The sequence below is a fragment of the Numida meleagris genome, chromosome 3 (genome assembly GCF_002078875.1).
Source record: "Numida meleagris isolate 19003 breed g44 Domestic line chromosome 3, NumMel1.0, whole genome shotgun sequence".
NCBI lineage: Eukaryota > Metazoa > Chordata > Aves > Galliformes > Numididae > Numida > Numida meleagris.
Window position 1 is genome coordinate 65913159 of NC_034411.1, and position 27372 is coordinate 65940530.

Here is a 27372-nt window from a genome sequence, read left to right on the forward strand (position 1 = left end):
ACCTAAACATTGGCATTTAGGGTCACTCAGAGTGCTTCACAACTTCAAGCTTGGCTTCCAGGTGCTGTTCTAGAAAACGCAACTTTCTTGAAGCACTGTTGCGTATCTGCCACTCCTGTGTGGCTGTCTCAGGTACTTTAACATATCTAAAGTATTTTAACACTCAATTCTGGGGCTGAAAACGTAGATTTTTTAGGAACGTGTTTGAGGAAGAACAGACGGGGTGAGGGACTTGAGGTTGGAAATGCAGGATGTCATTTGGCAACAAGACCACGGCAGGAGAAGTTGAACACATCACCAACAGGGCCAGGAAAATCCCGGCAGGAAATAAACCCAAGAGCAGGCACATTCAATATGGAATGATGATGATTCTTGCTACTCTGTGCTTTACATTTGAATCTAGCAAACTTAAAAATAAACTAGATCTAATAGCTAGAAGCTTAAAGGACAAAAATATTCACCTTATATTCCCATTTCTAGTTTGGTTGCTAAAGAAAGCATCTATGGATTAGCCTGTCTCAAACAGCTTCTGATCCAAAAAGCCAATTTCTTCCCCATTTGATAGGGAGAAGCTCAAATACAGAATAGAACAGCATCACAGAATCATAGCATATTCCAAGTGGGAAGAGACCCACAGGCAGCATCGACTCCAGCTCCTGGCTCCACACAGCACCGCCCAAAATTCAAACCCTATGTCTGAGAATGTTGTCCCAGTGCTCCTTGAACTCTGGCAGCATGGGGCCATGCCCACTGCCCTGGGCAGCCTGTTCCATATCCACCACCCTCTGGTGAAGAACCTCTTCGTAACCCGCACTTGCCCCTCCCCTGACACAGCTCCATGCCGTTCCCTTGGGCCCTGTTGCTGTCACTGAGAGCAGAGCTCAGGTGCCCTCCGCTCCCTGTGAGGAGCTGCAGCCACCATGAGGCCTCCCCTCAGTCTGCTCAGCTCTGCACTGAACACAGCAAAGGACCTCAGCCGCTCCCCACACACCTTGCCCTGCAGACCCTTCACCATTTTTGTAGCCCTCCTTTAGACGCTCTCTAATAGCTTTGTGCCGCTCTTATATTGTGGCACCTAACCCACACCCAGCACTGGAGGTGAGGCCACGCAGTGCAGAGTGGGCAATCCTCCCCCTCACCGGTGGCAGTGTTGGGCCAGGTGCCCCCAGGGTATGGTGTGCCCTTTGGGCTGCCAGGGCACAAAAAGTACCCCACCATCTACTGCGTGCCGACAGGTTTCAAGGACATAGTACTGGAGAGCCCCAAGCCTGCACATGAAGAGAGGCAGCTGTGTGATGTGGGCCTCCGCCTCATCCCGGAGGTGCTGTGCTGGCCTGCCAGAGCCTGCAGGAATGCGAGCTCAGCCCCGTGCCCCCCTCACCCACCAGCCCGGCCCCAGCTGGGAGGGAGCTTTCGGGGTGCACAGTGTGGGCGAGGCTGGAAGGGAGAAAGCTGCAGGAAATTAGGCTGTGTTTGTTTCGCTGCTTACAAAGCCGCATATTAGGGAGAGCAGTTAAGCATTCAGAATGATTAGCAAGGCTGGGTAGTAAATTCCTTTCATCATTCTGGCTGTCATCCTAAAATATGTGCTCTAGATTTACCACAGATTTGCTTGGTTTGGGCCAGGGAATTTCATTAAGTAATTCCTGCATCATGTGATACACAAGGTTGCACTAAATGCTCCAGCAACCATTTCCATTCTTCTGTTTCAATGATCCCTGTCTGAAAAACAATGATAGCAGAATGAGGGAGAAAAATAAAGCATCGGTGTTTAGGAAGTACAAAGAGCCCCATCTATTTAACTGCTGGGGCATTTTTTTTTTAATTGAATAACAATTCCCAGGATCCATTGATCTTTACATTAGTTAGAGCGTACAAGGACAGAAACCATGATGGGGAGAGTGTGAGTAATGAGCTCGCAGCCGAGTGAATCATTTCCCCTACAGCTTTGTGTTTGTAGAGAGACAGATGGTGAGAGCTGTGGAAAGGGAGAGGGAGGGGAAAGACAGGTTTTTGCAAACAACACAAGTAGGGAGAGGACGGTGAAAAAGAAATAATCAGCAGGTAAGGGAGAAGGAGAGGCTGGAAACACAGAGGCTGCTTCAAAACTAACATGTTTGTGTTAAAAGAGATTAGGGTTACGGGGAAGTTTAGGAAGGAAATTACAGAAAACAAGAGCCTTGAGGCCGAGAGAGAAAAATTTAACAAGAGCAGCCCTAGAAATGCGTTTGTAGATCTCTTAAGTCAGTTATTACCTTCGTGTGTAAATAGTGGGGCAGTAGCTTCCAGCATGCGAGCATCCCTCCCATGGGTGGGCACTGCTGCCAGCAGGAACTGCCATGCTGCGGGCACTAAGGCATCGCCTGGAGCACTGCAGAGGTACTGGGGGCTGCTCCCCAGTGTCTGCACATCTGCAGGGTATGGGAGGAAAATGCACTGCCCAAAATGAGAACAAACACTGGGATGAGGGCAGCATGAAGGGAGAGACAGAACTCACTGAGAAGCAGCGTGTCTTGCAGGCTTGCCAGAACTCCGATGACATTAATGCGTGTGAAGATTTTTTATGCCAGCCACCTGTGTGACAGAAATACGGTAGTAATGTTTTCATCCCACACATAAGCTGCGTTGGCCTCTCCAGCGAGGGAACCGTATGGTGGGTCTGGTACAAAGGTAATCCTATAAAACCCTGCGTGCAAGACATGAAATGCTGCCCCAAGAGCTGATTTTCTCCTGGAGAGCCCTTCTAGCCGCCATCACTTGGTACCATGTAACAGAGCCATGAGGCAGACATCCCTGGGATCAGCGGCAGGGCGGGCAGGAGGCGGCCTATGGGGCAGGCCTGCTGCAGGGACTGGTCGGGACCACTCCCCAGCCTGCAGCCCACCTCGTGGCCTAGCTGCAAGGTAAGGCTGAGGGGAACGCCAGGGCCTGGCAGGGAACCGGGAGCTGCATGGCCTTTCACAAAGGCCAGCTGTGGTAAGAGCAGGCCTCGGGGAGCGCTCAGCACGCAGAACAGGTGCGTGCTATCTCACAAAGCAAACATCTCTCTTGTTACTCTTTGGCTTTAATTTAACAGCTTCTCCCCTGCTGTCGCTTCTGTTTAACCTGTGCCAATGGCAGATGACAAAGGTCCCCGCAGGCTGAGCTGAACACACTGGTGCACGGTGGCACTGGGGGTTCCCAGCAGCAGCCTCGCACTTGCCCTGAGCCACAGTGGCGGAAGGCAGCCATTTTGTGACACCTGCTTGTGGTGGGAAGGCCTCGGGACCTTCTCCACACTAACAGGAGGGTCCAGGGAACATCTGGCAGAATGTAGGTGCTCGCAGTGAACCCCAGCAGGCCGGCTGCTGGGAAAGGGGTGGCCCAAGTCCTGCCAGGGGCAAGGGATTTCCAGCACTCCATCTGCAGGTCAGGCCAATAAAGTCCTCTCTGCTGCGTAACACCAGCCTCTTAAGGTGGAAAAAGTGCTGTGGGAATGCCCCAGGGACCACAGAAGTGTGTTTTTCTGGGGCTGAAGGAAAAAGTATCGTAATGCTAGGCACTGGACAAAAAATAATGATTAAAGTAGTTCATAATTAAAACTGATCTTTAAAAAATCATGACCGGCACCACCTGCAGTTAGCTCATTTTGACTGTATTTCATTCTTTGGGTTTTCCACTTCTTCTAAAGGACTATGTTCTGGAAATACTATCTTTGAGGTTTTCTTCAAAGCTATCTTCTTCTGCTTGGCCTGACAGCTCTTACAACATGTCCATTCCATTTTTTGTCAGCTACCTCCAGTTAAAATCCACTAAACATGATGCTTTGTGACTGGTATGTTTGGTAGCGCAGTGCTCTGGTGTGCTGGCCTCAGGATTTTCAGCAAGCAGCGGGTGCTGCAGTGTGCTGTTAAAACACCTGCAGTCTTCAAAGAAAGCAATTTAGTCAGAAAAACTTCTAAAAAGATAACACTGGTGGGGATTGAGCTGAACAGCCCAGAAGTAGCTAACACATTAAAGAGTCTTTCATCCTTATGCTGGCAGAGAGAACTCAGCCTGGCTTGGTACCGGCCAAAACCACTCGGGTTTGTATTTGGTAGCACTTAAATGCTCAGCAGATACTGTGTGCATCTCACTGATGTGAAGGAATGTATATAGCCACGTGCACGCAACACCCATTGCAGCCTTCCTCCTGTATCTTTCCTATAATTGGATATACAGAAACACTGAGACCCAGTCTCAGTATCGATACAGAAGCCGATTTTTCTTGATGCCTAATTAACAGCACTCAGAGGACAACCAACCATTTCTCTTTTAAGAAAATTAAAGATATCCCTGCCAATAATGATTCCAGATGCTTCAAAGTGTCTTTCCCCAGGTACAGGGCAATGCATAAGGCACTGAGAAATCATTTGGAAAAAGAAGATTTATCTCCACTTTACCACTGAATTGCTGCAGTCAGCAGAATGTTATCAACTCACTCTGCTCCGGGTTCCTTACATAAGAAGTGGAGATGAGTGCAACTGGCCACTTAAGTAAAGTTATTTTTTGAGACTTACTCAATAAAATACTATGTGCATAAAAATAATTTTTATGTGTCCACTTTCCTCTCAGTCTTTTAACAGAGATGATTTTCCTGAAACAGGGGCTGTAAAGAAGCTGAAACAGCAGAAACCCAGTAGTAAGAACGTCCCAAAAGAGAGATGAGGCGGGGATTTTAAATAGGAATAATAGAAACTGGGAAGACAGACAGGAAGTATGATAAAGAGGTGAAAAAGAGGAAAGCAATTATAAAGTAATCAAACTGAAGGAAGTAGCAAAACCAACCAGCTAGCATAGATTCATCTTCTTTTTGCTACATTATATTTTATTTTAAACGAGGTAAAATAATTTAGCATTTTTAAAACAAAATGGAGAAAGACAGCAAAATGGTGTTTTCCTTCAGGCTTGAGTGGAAACCAAACTACTGAAGCAGCACTGTCCCTGGGAAACACCCATGGCAGTGCCAGCTTGGTGCACTGCTACATTAGCAGTCATGACACTGATGGTTCTGTCAAGACAAGACACAAGGTTTAAAGTACCTGGAGAACACAGACAAGGGGTCATCACCTAACTCCTCTGGCAGCACGCTGAGTGAAAGCTGTCTATCTCAAACCCTCATGTCTGTTGGTGGATGCAGGCTAGACTCCTTATTGACTCCAGGCTTGGCCCAGGAGTAATGTACAGGTTGCATTTTAAATCTGTGCTGGTTGGACTTAAGTCATGGACAAACAGGTTTCACCGTTTTCACAAAGCCATACCTGGACAATGGCACAGATTTTGTGACCTGCATCACTGGAGCTACCCAAGGTAAAAAAGGATAATCTGCATCAAACCAGCCTGCTTGCTTGTTTCTCTTGCCCATGTTTCTCACTCCTGCAGTCTCCTGTTTTTAACGTCTGAGTAGCTTGTCTCAAAACTATCTGATGCTTCTTGTTCCAGTGGCAATTTCCAGTACAAGAAGGCTCATCTGGAGCCTTGCATCAGGCTCAGCCTGTGCACCCCCCACCCAAAAGCAACATTCAGCCCATTATGACCCAGTGCTACTCTCACATGAGCTTGAGGGGCAAAAGAAGAGATGTACACCTTACATGCAGGGTACTGCCTGAGAAAATTATCAGGGCATTTTTATGTGAACGCTGGTCCAGGCTGTAGCAGAAATGCTAAGTCATGGCCTGAACCAGTGACTGAGCACCTGGTGGGAAGGCAAGGCCAACCCAGGGGAGCTCAGGTGAATGCAATAAACCTAAGTAACTCGAAGGGGTGAAGCCAGGATCCACCTCTTCCCAGACCTCATTTAAGGGTTGGCAGTGGGGGGTATCTCTTTTGAGATCCCTGCTTACTGGAGGCCTTTCCCAGGTAAGCAGTTTTCCTTCATTTCTGTGTTTGTGGCTGCTGCTGCATTTGGGATTGTTCTCATTTGCTGCAGCCTAGGATTGTGCCCCTCTGCTATTTTTGGTGTACTTTCCATCACATTACAGCACATACACAGGCCAGTGTAGCTGGTAACAGAAAGGCAAGCATCTCCACGTCCTTGTGAGATACTGCCTGTGGATCTGACTATGCAGTAATACTATTAAGTGCCAGAAACTTGTGATGGGACTCAGCAAAATGAATCCTCCTGAGGAGGCGGAGAACCTCTCAACCTAGCAATTCTCTACATCCAGGACAGTTCCTAGGTACATCCTAGGGAAAGGCATTTTATCTGACCAGCCGTATAGCATACATACACAAGCTGTAGCCAGCATGTGTGTGAGCTCCTGGCTTGGTGCATGAGTCTGAGCGTTTTGAACCCTGGTGCACACTGGGAGTTAGCAGGCTTTCAAAGCACTTCCCATGAGCCCAGATATTGATCAGCTCTGTTGCTATTTGCATTACACGTGCTATTGTCCAGCAAAAAGCATGGTTTCTGTTCTGATTTCATATGCTTCCATTAACCTCTAATCAAGAGAAGCAAATAATTTCTCCTGTATCATCTCTATTTTATACTGCGGAAACCAGCTATTTACATAGCTGCCTTGTGTGTAACTCCACAGACCAGGAGGCTCTTCTTACGAAGACCTTATGGTCCAACTGCATGTGGGATTTGAGTGGCTAACTAGAATCCTCTGCACATTATCTGTTGCTTCTTTGTACGCTCCGCTTCCCTTCTTTACGTCTGAATTTGGACTGGGGATAATGAACTTCCTGTATCATGCACTGCGACACAAGGAAACCCATTGTATGTGAACCAAGGAAGAGTATATCAGTGAGTGGTTTGTAAGGCAGCTCTGGCAGGTCTTGTTAGAATGACTTATTCTCAGAGTTTCAGTGGCTTGATTTAGTGGATCATGTGATAAGCACTTATAATGAACTTCTTCACATGCTGCCAGGGGAAGCCCAGCAGATAAAGTGCTTAATCACACGGCATTGCTCTGTGCATAACAAACTGATTACAAAGATGGAAAAGTCATGCAATTCACTGGCTTCTCCTACTCAGGACAGCACAACAGTGTTACACAACTTTCTTTCTGCTGCCCGAAATCAAAATATTCTTGCTACTAAATCCAGTTCAAACTAGCATGTTTCTCTTCCTGCAGCTCACCAAGTGCTCCACCCAGCAGGTTACAGCTGAATGTAACCACCTGCAGCAAGCCTATAGGCATGCTTATGAGTGATTTCTTTCTTATTAGAGAAAACAGTGCCCCCAGAAACAACAACAATCAAGAACGGAGCATAAACTCCTGAGTAACCCCAGCTAGTTTGCTTTAAAAATAACAATCTAGGTCAGCCTGAATCACCACAAGGGTAATCCTCATTTCACTACCAACAGCAGCAGAGGTCAAGAAGCCAGCCTCGCTCAGGGGCATCTGTTGCAGTTTCGGCCAAAACTTGCGGGACCGATGACCAGGGTAAGACAATACTGGATGTGTTCTCTCTTCCCCCCCAGCTGGTGGCTCACACACTGCAGCGCCTTTGCAGAAAGCATCCTGGCTCAGTGATATAGTGTGGGATGTGCTTGTTCCAGCCCTGTCTGTTGGAACAAATTGTGGTGCTACTTCTCCAAGGCCAGTGTTATATCCCTGACTCAGCTGCAGCAAGGGTATGACAGAGGGAGTGCCTTTAGGAAAGTCATCTTCAGGTTCTGGGACTGAGATGAGTGACAGACCCCAAAGAGCTCTGCTCCCTGACCAGCGATACCTGCACGCTCCCATTGCCAAGGGCAACAACTATGTGCACCAGGACCTGTCTGTTGCTCTGGTACACCTGATGATAATGCCTGTGAAAACTGCTACCCAGAAAAGGGCTAGGAGCTCTACCTGCACTCTCAGGTTTCAGGATAGAGGGGGTGATCATTTCAGCAGCGTATGGTACTGAAGGAGCATAGGGAGATAGATGAGTGGTGGGCTTTCAGTGAGGTAACCATTTTTACTTGGGATCCTTAAATCAGGAAAACAGTGATGAGAGTATGGATGATGCCTTTCCCTTTAGCTACTTACTGACACCACAGCTGGGACCTTACCAAGTGGTTGCTGATGTGGCAGCAGCTGCAAAGCTTCCTTCAGGAATGCCTGTCCTCAGGCTACCTCACTCCTGGTAATCCCACTGAGTAATTAGTTCTTTAGGGTCACAGGGTGAATCACCTCAAAGGGAATCATGTTGGGAGTCCAAGTGTCAGGAGAAACGATAGGCAGAAGCAGCATGTCGAGTCACCTTACCAGCAGGATGTGTCTGTCCTGCACATCAGTAAAAGGGCTGACATTTGTCTGATGCAAGGTGGAATCAACCTGCTGGTGGTGACTGTTACCTCATTTAGAACCCTTACATTTCCCTCTTGCTCTTCAGTTGTACTGAGAATGAAGGAGAGCTTAGCCTTACACAGAAGTACAATCGCTTGTGCATCGTAACTAGAAAGCCTGTATGGCCACAAAGCTGTTTCTGCACAGCACTCAGAACGATCTTGGTTGTGCCTGTGCTCCCTACTCTGCTTATTCTCACACCAGCAGCCCCACGTCGCCCATCCGCTGTGCTGAGCATCTTGCTGAATGCCAATTCACAGACAGACATGCAGACAGCCCCACAAGTGAGATTCTGTGCTTGTAGCTTGCAGGCCCCAAAAGCAAGTCTGAGAGCATCCCTGACACATATCGATGTATTAACAATCTAGGTGGGAAGGCAGAGCCATCACACCTAGTGCAGTGGTTATGAAGAGACCCGGGGGTGGAACATCTGCCAGGTGAAGAACACAAACATGAATATCAAACTGACTTCTTAAATGAATCAGAACATCAGACGGGTAGGGGTGATGCCTTGCTCTCTGGCCTGAGCTACCATGACACTTATCTGTATGATAAGGAATGGTCCAGGCCTGCAGCATCTCACAGCAAACCTAGGGGATGGTAAGAAGTGTTTGTTCAGGAAGTCAATATGTAAATACAACTGCAGTTTAAAATGTACATCAAACTTTGTATATCAGCTTTCCTATACAGTGTTACTAGCCATTAAGTTTTGGTCATGTTATTTCTCAATTAATGAGATTGCACAGGTGTAATCAAAGGGATAATATGATACCAATCAGATTTCATCAGCAAAATGCTGCTTCCAGCTGTGATAACATGGGAGAAAGAAAGAAGGCCTTTTCTTGATTTATTTTCCAGCTAATAGGAATTCACATACCTAATGGTGAGAAAAATGTTTAAAAATACACTTTCTATACAATCAGTAAGAACCAAGAACTGCGAAATTATGATACTGCTATTAGATTCAGTCATCAGAGAATAACTTAATTGTAATTCTGTAAACTCAGTTAAAATTTGCTCTTCAAACTGTTTCCACATGACAAGGAAATCTCCTGGAAATGTTGGCTCATTGTCCTTAATCGCGTTTTGGTATTTTGAACAGAACATACGCCCCCATAGCATTTAATTCTACTCACAAGTTCGGTATTTCAGATTATGTATGGATGTTGGACATGAAAGGATTTTACTCCACACTTAAAACAGTTCATGTTAAAGTCATTTACTCTTAATTCTATTAAGCAACTAGTGATTTTAAAAGCCAGTATTTATATATTCTTATATTAAATCACTGTCTCCCGAGCTCTGTGTGCCTGGTTTAAAAAATGGAATCCACCAAATTCCTCAAGAACTAACAGATTTTTGTAAATGTGAGGCTTACTGAGGCTAGGTATTCCAAACAGAGAACCAGGCTACAGTATTTCATTTCTCACTCCTCTAGCACTACATAACTCTGCTACAAAGGTGCATTGTGAGAGTTCAGCTTTTAAATTTTTAGCAGCTGAAGAGCATCAGTGAGCATTAAGTAAAATTTCTTTTAGACTTAGTAATCTTTACCACGTCTTTTCCCTCCATGTGACAAAACAGATAAAGGTGCTTGTGGTTTAAAACATGGACACTAAGCTACCCATGATGTAGGTGAAATTGTGAATTAGAATCTCTGGAGTATTATTGTGCTTTTTTTTTTTTACTACTCTCCTCCTTGTATGTATTAAATAGTGTCTACAGATTTCCTGTGTAGGCCTGTCCCCAGGGACTGAAAACCTGGTGTAGACAACTCATAAATAAAGCGAGTGAGACATGAGCAAGAAAAAGCATACCATACTTCTGGGAATCACTCCAGGAAAATAAATGTGCAAGATGGCACATCACCCTACACAAAGCTGGCAAAGGTAAAATAACATTTGGGTTTGATCATTACAGAAAATAAAATAATTCTGTGTTCACATGTACGTGCTGGTCTTTCACTGAAATGAAAGGGCAAGGGTAAGACTGGAGTTCTGACTTACAGGAAAACAATCCTGCCGGTAACCGTTGCAGCTTATCGAACTAAAGTGGAGGATGAAGCCTGGATTCGATCCCTAGCTTTCAGAAGGCCTGGGTATTCTCTAGAATTGGCCACCATCATTTATTTCCCATCTCTGTTGTTCACTACTTCTACATCATATGCTTTCTTTTTAAGGGACCATCTAAATTCTAGGTATACCTTTCCCTCACTGATGACAATGCATGATTTTTTTTATAGAAGTGGCATAAAAACACTGTAAAGAACAGAAGAGAAACAGTCAGCTTGGTTTCTTATAATGGGTTTGGATGAGCATACCCTCCCATTTCCATCTGTGCTTTATTCTCTTTTGCTCAAGAGTAGGATATTACATTTATTGGCACTGACGTTCCTCAGAGCTTATTCTTTTTTTCTCCCCTTCTGCTCTCATTTTCCCACTTTTTTTTTTTTACTATTTTTCAGTCTCCTGCATCCTCATTTTCCTACCATCCTATGCACTATCTAGTCCCCAGTTTACTGTATTTATGAGACACTCTGCAGGTTCAAGCAACTGTGTATAAGGTATGACAACAGAACAACTACAAGGAAATTATTAGTATTTAAGGGATGAATTGGCATAGAAGACATCCTGCAACTATGCAGACTGCAGACAGATGCTTACCTATCTTCTGCTTGGCTGTAATCCGGAAATGTACAGAATTCTTCGACAGCAAAAGTACTCTCATCAATTTTTATTTCTATGATGTCCTTATTTTTGCTTTTAGGGATGGGGGTTTACCTTCATCTTAAAACTGTTTGCCTGGCAATGCGTGGAAAATTTTGCTTGGGTTCTTAAGTATCTACCTTGTTGTGCAGGTACAGCTTTAAAACGAGCTATTTATCTTTATGATCGAACATCCTCACACTATCAGATATTGAGCCTTTCACTGCACAGTGAACCTGCAGAAAAACCTTTTATGTCTCAGAATGAATGAGAGGTTACTAATGATATAGCCACAGGAGTTCTAGGACAGGTGTATACAACTATCTGCCAGAGTCGAACATTTGCTTATGTGACTTTGAGGCCTGATATACCCATCAAGCACATATAAGATTTCTGGCTCCTTGAAATTTTTGCTCCTCTCACAAGTGATAGCCTCCAGGTCATCCTATCTGACAAAAGTAAACAAGAGCATAAGACACTTGTCAAGGATATGGACTCCTGGAAGCTGAGTCCAGTCTGAGGAGGAAGAACTGGTGTATCTATCTTGGCTAGACCTTTCAAGAGCCACAGTTCAGTGACGTGGAAGAAGCCACTGAGTATAGACTTCTGCAAGCTCAACTTCTTTCAGCCTTTCAGGATTGGTGACTGCTCTAAAGCCAGAAGATAGTTTACAATATTACGTGGCAATTCCTTAAATGTATTCAAGACATTCTGTAGCTCTGGGAAGAAAATCTTATTTCCTTTGCCAATTAAATATGCCTTTTTACCACTGATGAAGACTGAGTGAAAAGCAAGACGTCCTATTCTTAACAGCCATCCAGCATGCAGGCTAAGAGCGGGAACAACCTTAAGTCCAGGTATCAAACCATTCCTTTGTTCTCTGGCTCCAAATGCAGAGAAGTCTTTAAGCTCCACAAATATCCTATTCAGGAAACCAGAAATCTTTTGGCAAGTGGAGATCAAAAAGATAATTATGCTGAGTTCCACTTGATTTTGCCAGGTAATTTGGTAATTAGAAGGACTGGCAGGTTAGTATAAAAGGAAACAGCAATTCCTGAAATGCAGAAATCATCTTCTTGTTGACCTGTGCTGTGAAGATGTCCATTCAGGACAATTCTATTTTGAGAAGATGCCTTCAAATGTTTTTGATTTCCTGTCCGTGCTTTGAATAGGTGTGTCTATGGAAACCTTTTACCAAGCGACTCTGCAGACTAAATACACAAGAAAAGATTTTATGCAAGTGCTATAATTTAACTACTTCCTGGCACAGACAGTAATGTCACACTCTCACAGTACCAACACGAAGCCATGTAAGAAGACGGCTAACAATCATGATGGCTTTTCTGTTATAGGTATTTGACCACTGAGCAGTTTAAGGCTCTGACCTAGCTGTAAAGAGGCCATCCAAAAACAGATGGTGATAACTTTCAGTTGTGACTTGTATGGTGTCAAGTTCTAACCCGTATCCTGTGAATTACTCATTTCCTACAGGAAATTCATCTTTGCTACTATCGTTTAACAGAATCGCAACCATCTATTCTGCTTTGAAGTATTTGTCTGCTTTCTAGTGTTTCAGTCTAGCAAGCCTATTTCCCCTGAATGAATTGGCAGTATTTTTAGAGTAAAATGAAGGGTAAGGGTTCTGTGGTTTGAGAAAGTCAAATATAAGTTCAATGCCTGATGCAAGAGCAAATCTCCTTGTGACAATGCGCAAACTGTTAAGTTTCTCTAGCTGTCTCCATCAAGGGAAAAAAAAGGAGCGATGAATTCCTTAGTACTTGTGAAATTTTCAGCTAATCTTCCCACTTGACTTGCAAGAGACTCAGTGATGTGCTGTGTTTGTTTTTTTAATCTTCAGCATTTGGAAGCTCCATCTCCCTTAGTAAATAAGAGCACTACAACTACTGTCTACACTGTGATGGAACAAAAAGTCCTTCAGCCCAGATGTAAGCATGCTATACTCTGTACCTCCTCTCCCCCAAGACCTATCCACTCCAGATATATTATGGCAGCATGGACTGCCAGCAGACTGTTTCTGAGCATTTCTGTGCTAGTGTGCTAAACTACCAAGCTCACTCAGGCACTCAAACACCATCAAGCTCTAAAGAAAAGTCCTTGTGCCTACATCTGCGGTCAGTCCTATATGCTCGCAGTATGAAATATGAATAAGTGTGATTTTTTTCAGCAGGGTTCAGGTCTACTTTCAATGGAGTGCAGATGAAGGTCTTCAGTGATTATGTAAATGTACTAATTATGTAAATCTAGGAGACTTATGACAATTAGAATTAAGTCTGAGAATGTAAACATGGACCTTGTTATCTTGCACTCGGAGAAAGTGTTATTTTTCTGAACAATGTAACACATTAAAACCTCAATTCCAACACAAATCTTTACTAACAAATCAGGTTGATGGGCGGAAGGATAAAGGTTAAGCGTAATTTGTTATTTACAGTTTTCAAATTCATATACTAATCCCTGTGTTCTGAGTGCTAAACTCTTATGCCCCATACATATGTTGTTTGTTTTACCAGATTACATGTGAATGAAAAGAACAGCTGTGACCTCCCCTTGTACTTTGAATGGGCTCTAACAAACACAAACAAATCCAACTTAAGAAAAAAAAAAGTCTTGAGTTCATTCTGCATGTGTAAGGACCTGCAGAATTAATCTTAATTATTACATTCAAGATTAATTATGAAAAAACAGCTAGAGTAAAACTGCATACCTGTTCATATTCAGTTTGGTAGTTATCTCTTAACAATTCAGTTATATCACCACCGTTTCCTAACCCATCTATAACTGATCATAAACTGAAACAACATTTTTAAAAGCCCCTAGCTAAGCTGAAATTGCAAGTTCAGGTAATACCATTTCTTCTTTCTACAACATTCAGTTGCCTAAAACATGTTACTAAAATTATTTTTCTCTTTGCATATGTGATTTTAGCAATTCCTTGTTGGTTTGGGTATGATTTTTTTTTTTATAATCATTAAGCTGATACTGGTATGTAGCTTATTTCCATGAAGTCACTACTACTACTATATCTGCACTGCAGGGTTATGTTGCTTTTATTATACCAAATGATTTGTTCCAAAGAGTAACAGCTAAAGGTATACAAAAACTGGGTGTGCACAGCCCGTAGTTAAATGAGGGCAAAGCCCTACATAGTCTTAAAAAGATTTAGCTGAAGTTGGTAAATGAAACAATCTGTGTAAGATTTGCATGCAACCAAAATACAATGACAGACATACTTCAGCATTCACCGCAATTACTGATCATCATCCCTTCTCTATGCCTCCTCAGCTGCATGCATTCCTTTTTTTTTTTTTTTTTTTCCCCAGAAAATAGAGCTCTTCAAATGTAAGTAATGGTAATACAACAGCAGCAACAACAGGCCTCTGAACGCAGCTGGAGATGGAGGCTGCTTCCTCCCCACCAACAACACTGTGCTGATCGTGTCCTTCTGCAGGGCAGCTGCTCTCAGCTTCTGCTAAACTGTGCTCTCAATATGGGATGTAGAAGAGATGAAATTATGGGTGCTGGGAGAGGAGTCTGGAAATAAAAAATATTCTGGAGGGGAGGGAGATAGGGAAGGAAAATGAAGTGATAAATTTATAAATCACTGACATATTTTTCTTGGCCTGTGGAAGTTTGATGATCTCTGTCTTTTGGTCTTCTTCCACATACTCTCTCTGCTGTCTAGGCTTTCCCATGCGTCAAATAACCCAAATACTTCAACGTTTCCTGAACTGCACTCCCAGTAACGGACAGGATAAGGCAAGACAGGAGAGGATACAGGAGTGGGCTGGAACGACCTACAGTGTTCTGTACTTTGTTCTTGAAACAAGCAGAGTAACCTCCCTCAAAGCAGCTACTGTGAAATCTGCAGTCCGTGACAAGGTTCCAGGGCCTGGCAAGACACCTGAGTCAGCAGAGCATGCCCACCTGGAGTCTATAATATCAGCAGGCACATCAGCTTAATGCTCAAAAGAGTAGTATGAATGCATTTCTCCAGCTATGAGAAAGTGCCATTTTCCCCTATGTTCTCCAAACAGTTACATAAAACCAGCCTGTATTTCCCTCTTACTGTGGGGTGAATATAATTCTCTCTCTGAAAAAAATCTGCATCTGAAATAAGATATTAATTTGCAGGAATGATTAATAGTTCTGCTGACTGCTAAAAATCCAGTTAGAGCAGTTAGGGTATGATGGCTTTACAGGAGCGGGATAAAGTTTATTTGATTTTCTGTAACTGAGTGTCCTCAGCTGAACCTACCAACCCTTTGCTGTGCAAGGATTGTAACTCCCGCTGCAGTTGGATCAGCCTCCATTTCTATTTTTAGTGCAGATCTTGCTCCTTATTTAGTCCTGATTGCACAGCCAGAACTGCATTCTCAGCAGCTCAGTGAAAAGCCTGCCTGTTCCATTTTATAACTTTTCCAGACAAAAAGATGGGAAGCCTGTAGCTTTCCAAACACTCTTATTTTTAAGAGCTTGCAATACGATACAGCCCCAAACCCAAGGGCTGAATGAATCCCTGCTGAAATATTGTTGAATTTTCTGGAGTTTTACTCAGCATTAATTTCCCCCTCCCCCCCCAGAAAAAAAAACAACCAACAACAAAAATCAAAAAATCAAAAACCCTTCTTCACTGTAAATACTTAAAAAGATATTTATCAAAACAGTAATAATATACATCTGGATCAAACCCTCTAGACAACATGCTATCTTCTTTAGATTCATAGTTTATAAATCCAAGTCATGGAGGCAACTACTAGCCAAGAAAGAAAGAAACAAGGAAAAATGGAAAAAGTTGAGTTTGAAGATTCTCTAAGCAGGGGCGACCACACAGAAGCAATTTTCTGGCACTCGATTAAAACCACTCAATTAACATTTCTGAGCAAAGTTTTCCCACTATAGCAAGAACAGATAGAGTTGCTGTAGTTCTGTTTGCATTAGCTACAGTGCTTCACCTTTGCTTACAGGCTTTGCTTCTGCAGTATCTTCTTAGTGATGTATACTTAGGAAGATATATTTCAGTGTGTTGTACACAGTAAAAAAACAATATTAAGACGATTAAGGCCACTGTTAGGCTGTAAACACACAACCTACACTGCTAATACAAGTAAAATACATCCTTATCTACGTGTACTGAAATATGTTGCCAGTAGTGTGATGACACTTTGCATCTTACTATACGTCTAAATCAAGCACACCTGCAAATAGCATTTTATTCTTAACCCAAGGTAAAAAATCATATCCTCATATGCACAGATCTCTTCTTAGATGAAATCCTAAACCCTTCCTCCATGCAAGAAATTTCTAAGAAATTGTTATGCTAGTCAGGCAGTAATCACTGAATTCAGCCATCTTTATCGGACACATAATGACATCCAACACCACTCTTGCAATGGGGGAGACTGACTGCAGATGGAAATTACCCTCAGCTTCCCCAGCATTCAGGCTGTTGACTAGTTCTTTTATGCCACACTGAGAACACAAAGGCAGATTTAAAAGAAAATTAACTGGAAGAGTAAAGGAATTAAAATCAGTGAAGGAACTGATAGACTAACATATTCTTATTGTAAATTCAGGAATTTAATTAGCCCCCAGTCAAACACTGGACAAATCACAAAGCCGATACAAAATGGAAAGGCCATTAAAAGTAGATACTCAGCAGATCTGAATTTACATATTTTGTGTGCCTCAAATACCCAATTCATTCTGTGAAAATGGAGGGTGTTCCAAACATATGAAGTCAGGTTCATTATCTCGATTTAAATAAAAGAAAGCTCGAAAGAGAGAAGTTGAATGCCACAAGAAGTAAGTACTCAAGATCACTATCTCAAAGGCCTGAGGTTAGAAACTGAAAGGACTGGAAGTTATCAACCGAAAATAAAAAACCCAAGTACTTCAAAGCCTGTTTATCCTGGCTGGTATCAGGAATATTGTACCCTTGTATCCTAAATAGAGACTATGGCAATTTGGCTAATGAGGATATGCACTGTCTTGGCTGTGGTTTTCAGCACCACATACAAAGCTGAAACTCTACCACATTTAGGAAAAAAAAAAGGGGGGGGATAAATATAGTGGCACTGCTAGATGTCAGTGCTAAAACCAGGCCAATGGAGTCCCAATTATAGTGCAAAATGTATCAATTTACCTGCAATTATATTCTGGACATAATCCTTAATAATAAAAGTGGCTGCTGAATCCATTTGGAAGAAAAACTTGTCTAAGGGTACATCATTTTGTTTGTAATTCAACACTATGAAGAGGACCCTAACAAACGATGAGCGCTTTGTGTCTGACGAGCAACTATTTCTGTATTTTGTTAGGAATGATCACGTCTGTGTTTTGAGTTAGGAAATGTGCAGAACATTAAAATAAAATTATTCAAGTGCCATTTTAGCTCAAAATGAAGTAGGTCACTTTGAAGTCAGCTTTGATGGTCAGTTTCGTTGTTGCTCCTTTTTGTGTGGGTTTTTTTTTTGTTGTTGATGTTTTAAGAGCATGAGTCTGTTCCCTCAGCACCACTTAGTCACTGGTAACTTTCATGGAGAGCAAACAAAAGGCCTCTTTTATTTATCCATTATGTTACTAAGAGGTGAGAACAGCTTGATGCAAATGAAAATCATTAAAGCATTCTGTGCTACCATTAACTGTCTGAATATCTGCCCATGCAAATACAGCACACAACCCAGTGAAACTGCAGCCTCATGACCTACCGCACTGAAAATCTATGCCTTATGACTCTCTTAACCCAACAGTTAAAATACTCCGCGTGATGTACCTCTGTAAGCACTTGGTTTGGATGGCCATGGAAATGGAGTGTAAGCCATTATCCAGAAACATATTCCATTTCAGAAACCCCTTCACCGTGACTGGGCAAGGGGTAACATAAGTGCTATCCGATTCATTACAGTGCTGCAGTGTGAAGCTAAAATGTGATTGCTCTGATCTGAACCTCCATGCAATTACACCAAGAACTTCACTTAAGTAAGTGGTCTCATTTAAGACAACATGAACATATCATAATGCAAAACCACGAGTGGTCTGCAGGATTAGAGGCCTAATTAGATATAAAACCTACTGACTTCATTTGTTAGAACTTTGTCCTTTGCGTAGACACTTATCCCCGTGCAACTGAGCACAGAATACTACTGTTCTCACTAAGGAGCATCCTACCCAACAATAAAGACGGGTAAATGTATGAAGCTGGAGAACTGGTCCTCCAGCAGTAGTACCTAGCAAACACAGCACACAAGAACCTTTGTATTCCTAAGAATTCTAACCAGAGACATACACATGGCAGCTTAGAAAACAGGTTAGAGGAGGCCACTTACTGCTGCTCACTTTGTCTCCTTGGTGAAATTTAGGTCAGCCACCAGGCACAAATTTACTTCTGATATCTAGGAGCTTTTCTAGACATAAGTTTTGACATAAGTAAGGGATATCTCACCCTCCTATGGGACGAATACCTTTATTACCTACTCTTACACACAGAACAGAGGGTAGGACAATGTGCTATTCAACAGCAGCTGAAAAGGAAACGGTTGATGGGATTCTGTACCTTGCCTTCCACTGCTTGAAGGACAGCCTCTCCTGTCTGGGAGGAGAGTACTCCCATCAGCAGAGGTCTGCGTACAAAGTATCTCTTACATCCAGCTTGAGATTTTGACAATCAGTGCTGGGGAATGGAAGACACCCAGGCCAGAAAGAATAAGGATACTTTAATCTCCTAGGCCGCTTATGTATTTTCATTAAGCAGTAATTATACAGCTTGAACACACAGTACTGAGTGCAGGGACTAAGGACTCCTAGGCAAGTGCTCTTATTACTTACTTATTTGGATATTATGAAATTAATGTATTTGAAGCACTCATAAAAGAAAGAAATACAGTCGGACTGAAGACCCCCCCCTGTGCCTGGCAAACTGGCACACTTAAAAAACCTTATCTGAGACACTATTGCTCCACGTGGACTGTTTAATAGAGTGGTACCAAGGAATAACTTGAACATCAGACTGCTCATCACTGCTCAGCATTGCCAAGATGGTAGCATGCTGCATAGCGGCTTTGGCCCATAACAGCCGTCTGGAATAATGCTCCCACGTGGCTCAGGGGTCAACACTTGGACACAGGGAGACCCAGCTAACTCTCTGGCCTTCATTATTTCACAATATAGATGTAATGTATGGTAAGGAACATTATAAAAAACCCAATAAGGAAATTACGAATTCTTCTGTCACACTGTAGTTAATACCAAGTGATTTAGATTATTTTTTTTTAACCATTGAAGTAACAATATTCCCCTTTTACTGATGAATGAATTAAAAGTAGTTAGAAGTATTTTGTTTTTATTAAGGACATAGATAAAAGATAAAGTTACTCTGATGGAGCTTGAAAAATATGAATGCTACTGGTTTCTTTTGCTTAAAATAACCAATTTTCACATTACTGCAAGCAAAAAGCAATTTTTTACCTGCTAGGTAAAGAAGAAATTAGGGAACTGACTAGTGACCCAGTGCTGGAGCAAAGGAGACAAACTCAAGTTACTGGCAGTGAAATCTTTATCACAAAACTGGTTTTAAAAGTTGCAGCTACAACATGCCTGTCTTTCAACAGACTATTTTTCAACAGTTGTTTGGAGTTTTTGTTGCCAACAACAAGTAAGTGAAGGTGGAGATTTTTTTGGAAGAAATCCAATTTCCTTCTCTAAACAAATAGACAATAATTAAAAAAACCAACAACAACACAACACCCTTACTCATTGCAGTAGAAAAGTACAGTCTGTTTTCTAATAGATAGCAACCATAACTGCTATCTTCAGACAAAGAAGAAAAACCATCAAGAGCTGCAAGAAAGATATTGTCTAACCAAAGACGTATGTACTTTTCTCAGAGCACAAGAGCTCTTGGCACTGGCAGTGCTTGTTTCAAATGTCCACACCTAATGCCTTACTTCAGAATGATACAGTATTGCAGACAAGACCATGACTACATTTGATTTACTAACTGTTTCTCTTCTGTTTCCTTTTAAAGATAAAGAATGTGTTTAAAGCAGAGTGTGAGAATGCAATCACTTCTTGGAAGGCTGTTCCCTCTCTGAACAATCTGATACACTTTCATGGTTATTTCTACAGTAACCATTTCCTATTTTCCCTGTGTGTTAATAGTTTCAACTTACAATCACTTTCTTTTGCAAAAAGCACCTTCCACGTGAGAACATAGCACTAAGGTTTTAGAATAAAAAATCCATATAAGTCAAAAGCCTATATTCTACAGCTACTCAAAATACTGTCTCCACAAAATATCTTTTAAAGTAGCATAGGAAAAGGAAGGTGAAGGTGCTGTGGGTAGGGGGGCTGAATACGGCACCGTATCTATATTTTATGGATTGGGGGGCTAGTATTGCTTGATATTATTAGCCAAGCCATCAAGTTACCAGACAAAAAAGAATCAGAAAACAGCTATCACTGAATTACAAACTAAAGTAGCTGCAAGACTACTCAAGAAACACCACATTATAGCAGAATCAAGTCTCAGTCACTTAACTGCACAGCTTCCAGAGTGAATGTATCTGATTTCTGTACCTGACTAGAAGTTCATAACCACCACACAAGATTTTCTCTCTAGAAACTGGAAACAGAATTACGGTGTCTTTCCTTCCAATATTTCCTAATTTCCACTAATGCATTGCATTAGCATAACAGATAACACTATAAATTTGTGTTCTTCCTAACTTTCTATCTCCACCTGTATCTATCTCATGCTTTGAGATATACAATGACCAATATACTGGCAAGAAAATCGATTTTATGTGTAAGCCTCCAAAACTGTTGAGGTAGGTCTGCATGCTGATGAGGCTTCTACTTACAGTGTCAACCTTTAGTAGATACTATTGTAACTGGGGGAGCACATTAGCAATTATATTTTTATATACCAAGCACACACAACAGTATTTATATAGGGAATACATGTTTAGGAAGACCATGTTCTGGATGAAATTCAGCTCCAATAGTATCTTTCTGGGATTACCTTTTGTAGCGGAAATGCTATGTCAGGGCTTGAACCAGTGATGGAGCACCTGGTAGGAAGGCAGGGCCAACCCAGGGGAACTCAGGTGCATGCAGTGCACCTGACTGACTGGAAGGGGTGGAGCCAGGATCCACACCCTCCCAGACCTCATTTAAGGGTTGGCAGTGGAGGCAAGGGTATCTTGCTGAGGATCTCTGTATATCTGGGGCTTTCTGAAGGTAAGCAGCTTCTTTCCTCTATTTCTGTACCTATGGCTGTTGTATTTGAGCAACCCTCACTTGCTGCAGCCTAGGACCTTGCTACTCTGCTGTCATTGCTCTGCTTTCCATTGCATTATACCTTTCCACCATTCTGTTTGCACTGCCTTTTTCCCAGATGTGCCATTTGCCTACCCCTGTCTAAAAATACTTATGGTATTATTAATTAGCAGCTAGTATTTGCATCTTCAAATGGAAATGAGCTTTGATTTTTAGGAAGAGTTAGGAAGTGCAACCGTGTAAACTAATGAATGTCACATCAAAATAAAATACTACTAATTGCTGGCTAAGTATTAAATCTCTAGCAAATAGTTCTACGGCATTCTTTCTCTTTCTACCTTTTAAGAGGATGTATTTAAATGTATGTATACCATTCATTTATCCCACTCCTGATTATATAGACCCATTACGATCTGCACTGGAGGAAGCAAAAAACCCAGCAGTACTGAAAAAAGAGAACAGTAGTGCAAAACAAACTCAGTGCTAAGTGAACATTCTTAAAACTAGGTTACAGTAGTCATAAAAATCACTTATTTGTAAACATATAGATAAGAATGCTACCTTTGAAATTTTGAGCTATACTAGACTTAACCTTAGGCCAAGCATGTCTGAAAATGTTAGCCATAAAGAACAACAGACTCCTAGGCAGTATCTTTTTTACAAGAAAAACAACACTCTTTCCAAAAGCCAGAACAAAATACAAGGTCCAAAGGAAGTCTTTTAGATACTACATATCCCAATTTCAGGAAAGCATTTAGTACTCTCGTGAAACCTCCAAGTCACTCAGAATGTACTGGATGGATTACAGTACTGAATGAGAGACAATCAGACAACAAGCAAGGACTGCATAAAAACTCTGAAGCTTAGAGAAAACAGTGAATGCTGTAGGGCCCAAGATAAATCTGAAAACTGACAGCAAATAAAAGAGTTTTGGGGAAAAAGCATGTGCAATGATCTATCTGTGTGTGGTGTCAAAGGAACTGTTGTGAGGACCTGTTTCCTTTGGTATCTTCATTAATCTTTGAGAGGCCACGATCTGGACAGTTATGAAGACATGGACATATCTCTAAGTACAGTGGCTAGAATGCAGTCAGAAAACAGCAAGATGAAGTTAAGTACAGGAAAAAACAAGCTACTGCTATGGAAAAGACTGAGAGAAATATTCTGGAACGTATTCAGTGGGATGGAAATAACCCTAGGGGATAATATTTGTAAGGAATCTAAAGACAACAAGGGAGCAGAAACTACAAATAAACTTGTAACAGAATACCAACAAAAAGACTAATTTAGATTTGACTTGCATACTTGGAAGCACTGTATCCTGAAGCAGGAAGATAAGTTTCTCTCTACATAGCTTCAGGGCAGACTGTAGAACACTTTCTCTGTGAACAACCAGCTAAGACCTCAAGATTCTTGGTGAACAACATGTTAATACCCTCTGGCAATTCATTCTGCCCTGCACGTGGAGGTCATATGGGTACCTGAAACAACATAAATGGCTCTATCTAGACATAAACCATAAATTCTTTATCTATGCTCTTTGTAACCACACCTGGAATTCACCAATGAGTTCTAGGCATATTACCAAAAAGATCTCAGCAAATTGGATGGAATTCACATAAAAATAACAGAAATTCTTTGGGGGCTGGAAAGACTCAAAAGGAAATGTCGCAAACGTAAGTAAGTGCAGCTTAAGGTAAGCAAAGAAGAAGTTCAAAATGATATTTTTTCTTAACATTCATCTTGACCTGGAAAATTACTTGAAAGGAAGAGATACCAAGAAGAAAAAAAAAATTATGAGGTGATAAAAAAGAAGACTTAAACAATGCAGGAAATCTAAACCGTGTCCTAAACTACAGGTAGTTGACTTAATGGAGGGGGGGAAGTTGGTATCTGGAACAGCAGCATAAAGTATGCACTCATATATATTACAGAAACCAATACTGACAGAGATGGCAGAGACCTATTAAATGCTTTCTCCATCTTTAATTTAATCTTAAAGCACTTTAAGTTTACTCTGCTGGCGACTCTCCTATCTCTATCTGGATAACAGATAGCTGTTTGTGATCAACACACCGGACAGAAGCTTCTTTCACTTTGTCTGATGCATGAATGGGGAATGCCGCTCGTAAGTCAGACTACGTGGCAGAACAACTGATCTTACTGCTTACTACCCAGCCCAGTTTCTTGTGATTCATTTACAGAAGCACATTTCACACTTTGAAACAACAAAAATTGAAATAACCACATGTGTACATATATTGGACTGCATAAGCTATATGAGACTGATATTTTGAAGTTACAGTACTTGGAAGCTTTCCATTATGAAATCTTTTAAATTACTTACTATTCGAATCATTTGGGCTAACTTTCTTTGCACCAGACTCTTTTTCAGTGGAGAGTTTCAGCTGTTTATGAGAGCAAGAATATGAAAAATTGCTTGCAAATTTGAAAGCAGTTCTTACAACTGTTTACCTAAGCTCCAGTGTATGGAGTGGAAATTCCAGAGTTTGTGTAGGGTGATGCACACATACATACATGTGTACATATAAACAATATATCTTGTAAACCCCACCAAGTTGCACATACTTCCTCTTGGGAAAAGATGATGTACGTAAGATGTAAAAAATAAGCTAATTACTTTTATTTTTACAACAAAAGCTACTCAAATGCTCAACTATTTTTTTTAACCTTTTATTGCACTACTTGCCAGTAACTGTCTCTGACAAACATACCATTCACACAAACAGTATTAATGTTTACATGTGAGATGTCATACACATCATTTTCTCTTTTATGGCCATACCCAACTCTTACAGACATCTAGTTTTTTAATCATTTTGATTCAGCAATGCCGCTCAAAAAACAGCTCTACCAGTACTCCTCAATTATCTAAGACTTAATTAGTTCATCTTAATTAAATTTCACCTATGGGTTTCTTTTTGTCATATATCCAGCCACTAAGCTTGACTTGTTACTATACTGTTTGGTGCCCTCTAACAATGTGTTACACTAAACTCATTACAGAACCAAATAAATATTTTGTTCTTGACAATATGCTGTTCTCTTAGCATTGGAGGAAACCTCAACCCCTTCTTGACATACAGAATTCTGTCAGCAGAGAGCAGATCAGCAATATCCCTTTATCTCTGGATCCAAAATCAAGTGTTTATTGTCAATTTTCTTGTATTATGCATATGCTGTTAATGAAAATGATTTTTTTACTAAAAAAAGTAGGATAGTTCTGCTTTGTTACATACGTGAAAACCTTTATTCATTTCAGATGATATCATTTCCTTGAGTACTTATGTGTTTTCCTGCATGCGCATTCACTGGTAGGTTCTTCTGATGTTAGGCCAAGGGAAGACCTAAAAATGTTGGGGGGAAAAAAGTTACACTCAAATAACTTTCAATTAAAAATTTTTGTTTTAAATGTAAATTGCTAAATACCAATGCAACCCAGGAAATAGAATGGTTTAAAAGTAGTTTTGTATTTTCATATAAACATTATGTATAAGAATTTGTATACAAAACTGAAGTACACACAAACACATGTAGAAGGTGATGGCATAGCCTGCTGCAATGTATTTTGTACAATCAAGGTTTTCTGAAATGAAAAGCATGGCATAGAATGTGTTTTGTGCAATAATGATGAAAACTCTTTATCCTAATGGGTAAATCGTCTGTATCAATTAGAGGAACCCATTATTGAAATGGTCAGTGAACTATATGTAAGTCTTCTAAAATTCTGATCATCAGACGCAGTCACATGATAAACAGCGAAGAACCTCACAGAACCTTCTTTAGTAATCTGATCAACTGCCATAAAAACCTAGCTACGATGCTCTGCCCTTCTACTTCCAGAGAGAGAAGAAATTCACTCCTCCATTTGTTAGAAATCTTTCATGGCCAGTTAATTTCCAGACTAAACTTATTACAACCAGTTTGTAGCTAATCATTCTACATCAATACTGTTCTTTTGCTTAAATATTTTTCCTTCCTGCTTATGCAGAAGTTAGTGATATTCTTCCGAACTTCAATTACATTCTCTTCCATTGTTTGTTTTTCTAGATGAAGCAAAGTGATTCTTATCTTCTTGACAAAACAGGCTTCTCCTATCCACAATCATTTTAACAGCCTTCTTCTGCATCTGGTCTAGTTTAAGTTCAGCCTTCTTGGTGACTTAAAAATAGTCCAAATTAGATAGGACCAAGATCTCGTACAATCACATTGATGTATCACTTGCATGAGGTTATTTCTATGAAAGCGTCTTAGGGCTGATCCCCAGAACTTTTCTCTGCCGTTTCTGATTAAGGAGTTTCTAGTTCAGAGCAGAAAACTCTTAGCTATTTTCAAGTTCAAAGCCCTGCACTTTATATGCAAGATACTATGACATTACCACTATTCAAATGCAAGCCAGACAATTCTTCCTACACGTACCTGTTCTCCTCCAAGATTAAGGTTAGCAGGAACTTTTATTTATACACTAAATAAGACACTCCTGAAGACATTAAACAGTAGAGTCTGCTTGTAGACAACTTCTAGTTTTATAGCCACCTTTTCCTATTAGAAATTCTTCATGCATCCAACTTAATTTCTCATATGGCACTATACTGACTCTTTTTCTTGAAGCACAAATTAAACCTAATTCATTTCTTTTGTCAGTAAAATAAATTTTACATTAAAAACAAAAAATAAACAACAGAAAACCAAAACAACTCCCCCCCAATAGATCTTTAATACAGAAAGATTTTTCTTTTACTTCTGTGTTTTTTCAAACAGGATAATGTTTTATTTTTTTCCTAAGCCCCACATACTACAACAGTTGCCCTTCACACTTTCTTGGGTTCTCTTTCAAACATATTTGTTATCTCCCAATCATGTGGCACCACTCTTGCTCTGATAGGTTTATTAAGAGTCTTTGCTAAAAGACTGCTTTCATACTTCAAGTATTTTCAGACTTGAGACAAGGCCAGTTTTCTCACCAGTTTTCTAGTGGCAAGACATTGTTGGTGTAAGACCATTAATTAAACGTGTTATTGCTCTGGTTCCAATAGAACCTAACTACATTATATTTCAGGGCCAATTGCCTAGCCTGTATCTATTCACTAAGAATTTTTTTTTTTGTTAAGAGTTCTCAGGAATTAGAATCACCCATTTCTATTTCCAAAGCACAGTTACCTCTACAAATGAATTCTGCAAACCAAGTGGCACTTCAAGCCAGTCTGGTAGCCTGGGAGTTGCTCAGCTCCTTGCTTTTCATTCCCTGTGCTTACATTTTTATCTGCTGACAGCCACACAGCACTCGACTTTTCAGCGGTATGTAGTACGATGGGTATGCACAACGCTGCCTCAGATTTTAGCAAGAGTAGGTCTAGCTACTGGGAGCATAAGAAAGGTTGTCAGGACTCTCATATAAAGAATTTTCATGTGTACCTTGCCTATAATGACTATGCCAATAAAAACAGACCTCAGAAATATCGAATGCCCTGAAAATCAAGAGGAACTCAAACATGGATACATAAGTCGATTACGAAGTTAGGATGTATTGTACAAAATGTTATCTTCTGTACTGTAGTCTAGTCTAATCTTTTATCACCAAGTTCTTGTGGATTTTGCTATTATAATCAGACATTTGAAAAAGGTGGCTTTTCCCTGACCCAGTTAGTCCTGTCTGCTCATAATTGCATTTATACATTTTTGGGGAACTGCAAATAACATTTTTGAACAGTTTTTCTAAGGCGTATAGTGTGGGGTAAGAGAAAGAAGAGACTGAAACATCTGTTGTTAAGAAAAGTGTAGCTGTACTGATTTTACTTTACGTGGACATTCTAACTTTGAAGGCAATAATCAGCTTTGGTGGTAACCAATACTACTAATACTCAATTTTTTACTGTACAGCTGTTTAACTGCTTGATTAGAAGCAGTTATATATGCAAGCTTGATTATTTTCATGCAAATACGTGGCTGGCTGATGGGGAGAAGAGCTGCTGCTTAGCAACTGGAGGAGCAGAGAAAGGGGGTGCTTGCTTTAGAACAGAAAACTGAATAAAACCTTAGAGTACATGTGGAGT

At 41.1% G+C, this 27372-nt stretch overlaps 2 long non-coding RNA genes across 5 annotated transcripts in view; one reads left to right on the top strand and one right to left on the bottom strand.

Annotated features, from left to right (window-relative positions):
• The window catches only part of LOC110396308, a 29815-nt gene continuing 3350 nt past the window's right edge, over nt 908-27372 (bottom strand). Inside the window, exons 2-4 of one of the 4 annotated variants that reach the window (XR_002436918.1) lie at nt 24559-24666; nt 2498-2574; nt 908-2411 (exon numbers count right to left, since the gene is read on the bottom strand). This is a non-coding gene — a long non-coding RNA (uncharacterized LOC110396308). Of the gene's footprint in view, nt 2575-17441; nt 23707-24546; nt 24667-27372 lie in introns of those variants that run through there. The other 3 variants (XR_002436916.1, XR_002436919.1, XR_002436917.1) reach the window with 3 other exon arrangements.
• On the top strand, nt 5982-17260 carry LOC110396309. Its single transcript, XR_002436920.1, has 3 exons — nt 5982-12948; nt 14344-14362; nt 14706-17260. It is a non-coding gene; the product is annotated as an uncharacterized LOC110396309 (long non-coding RNA).